The following is a 2,700-nucleotide window of genomic DNA, read 5'->3' on the forward strand; positions in this document are numbered from 1 at the left end:
CTCCCTGTTAGTGAATTAGTCATGTGTTTACACTTCTAGTCTCAGTCTAGTGGGTTGTTTATTTAACTGATGGATGTTGCTCCCCATTTGAAGTATATACAAACATACCTTTATATTTATGAATATATATTATATATATTACAAATATATAATATTATTTATTTATGAATATATATTATATAATATCAATATATTAGTGAATATGTATTATATATATTCCTACTCTCCCTAAATAATTAAACAAATATTATTATTATTTCAAATACCTATCAGTAGAGTAGATCTTCACACATTCATTATATAAAAGTTTATTTTAAAATGTCAGAATAGAGAACTGGAGAGATTGCTCAGAGGTTAAGAGAATTGCCTGCTCTTCCAAAGGTCCTGAGTTCAATTCTCAGCAATCACATGGTGGCTCACAACCATCTATAATGGGGTCTGGTGTTCTCTTCTGGCCGGCAGACAGACACACAAATAGAATATTGTATACATAATAAATAAATAAACAAACAAACAAATAAATATTTTTTAAAATGTCAAAATAGAGAAATAAATGTTTATAATAATGAAAAAATTATAGACAGCTCAAAACTGTCTGTAACTCCAATTCCAGAGGATTTGACCATCTCACAGAGGCATACATGAAGGCAAAACACCAATACATATAAAATAATAAAAAATAATTAAATTTTTGTAGGAGCCAGTGGGGACAGGAGCACCACAAGAAATCCCACAGAATTACCTAACCTGGGATCATAGTGGCTCACAGAGACTGAACCACCATCAAGAGAGCATGCATGGGACTGACCTAGGCCCTCGGTACACGTTACAGTTGTGTAACTTGTGTTCTTGTGGGACTCCTAACAGTGGGTGCAGGGCCTGTCTCTGTTGCTTGCTTTGGGGACCCATTCTTCCTACAGGATTGCTGCATCCATCCTTAATAGAAGAGGACATGCCTAATCTCGCCACTACTTGATAGAATATGTCTGGCAGGTATCCACATGAAGTCTACCTTTTTCTGAGGAGTAAAAAGAGGAGGAGGACTGGATGGGGAGTGAGAGCAGTGGAGGTAGGAGGGAGTTACTGAGAAAAGAGGAGGGAGGGGAAATTTTGGTTGGGATGTAAAAATAAAAAATAATAAAAATAAACTCATACCCAAAAAGGAGAATATCGATGGTTATCATACTTAAACTTGAGGTATTAAAAGAATGGCCCTCTAGGGACATTGGCACTTATTGTAATATTTTTTATAATGTGTTTGCAGTTGTACAGAAATAGTTAAATAAAATTAGGCATAATTTTGATCAGATCTAATACATAATGTATTTGCCTTCTTCTTGGAATAGTTATATCATGTTTAGGCATTATTATGGCCTGGTATTCACCCACCTGAAATAAATAAATGTAATTCTCAAAAGTGTTTGAGCTCTTTCTGCTCTTGCAGAGGGCTGAATTTCAGTTCCCAGCATCTATATGGCGGAACATAATAATTTGTAACTTCAGTTCTGTGAGATTCAATGCTCTCTCTGGCCTCCAAGAGTACCTACATTCATGTGCACACACAGCCCTTCCACCCACCAAAAACAAAACAAAAGACCACAGCATCTTGGGTCTGCTCCTTCTTGGTGTAGTCCATCTCTGTTTTTTTTTTTTTTTAAAGATTTATTTATTATATACAGCATTCTCAGTATTCTGTCTACAGGCCAGAAGAGGGCACCAGACCTCATTACAGATGGTTGTGAGCCACCATGTTGTTGCTGGGAACTGAACTCAGGACCTTTGGAAGAGCAGGCAGTGCTCTTAACCGCTGAGCCATCTCTCCAGCCCCCCCCATCTCTGTTTTTTACATCACTGCTTGTCTTAATCAGAGCACCTGGAGAATCCAATCCCCACTTCTTGTGTTCATGTATTTCATGTATACTCCCTCAGGTAACATACTCTCAGACACACACACACACAAATGAAAATAAATTTTGTGGTTGAGAAGATGGTATAAAAATTATAACAAATACTTATTAAAAAGCCCCAGGAAACCAAGGATGAAAGCCATTGTCATGGGAGTCTCCAGATGTGCATTGCTAAAGTTCCCTGGCATCTTGCAGGTGAATGCTGAAACAGTGAAGTCCTGCATCTGCACATCAGGCTAAACAGGCAGCTATCATCAGTGAGATCCAGAACGGCATGAGCATTAATAGTAGGCATGTGATGCCGCTCTCCAACCTTATGACCTACAAAGTGCAATGAAGGGGAGGTTCCAAGATGCCGAATCTTGAAGTTCACTGTCCACATACCTTGGAGTGTCTATGGCATATAAACTGTACCACTGTGAGAATTGACCTGGACAGAATGTAAGGTGTCAGTCACCACCAAAAGGCCAAATTGAAGTGACAGGGTCAGACGTTCTAGTAAGTTCCCAGGGTGACAACTGTAACACAGCCAGTCGAAACATGGCTTTTGCCCATATCCTAAATCTTATCCCATAGGAAAACTTACCATCACCAAAAATCAAGATACCTATGGTGACCTAGGGTCTTAGTCCCTTAACCCATTTCCGGTGCTGCTTTCATAGCCATTTCCAGAGAGTATGGTTGAGGGTGTAGGTCAGTGGTAGACTGCCTGCCTAGTATAGATGGGGTTTGATCTTTATCAACACACACACAACACACACACACACTACCTTGCTCTCTATGGAAGTTTAGG

The sequence above is a fragment of the Microtus oregoni genome, unplaced genomic scaffold (assembly GCF_018167655.1).
Source record: "Microtus oregoni isolate MIOR12 unplaced genomic scaffold, Mior012 000193F_ref0000305, whole genome shotgun sequence".
Lineage (NCBI taxonomy): Eukaryota > Metazoa > Chordata > Mammalia > Rodentia > Cricetidae > Microtus > Microtus oregoni.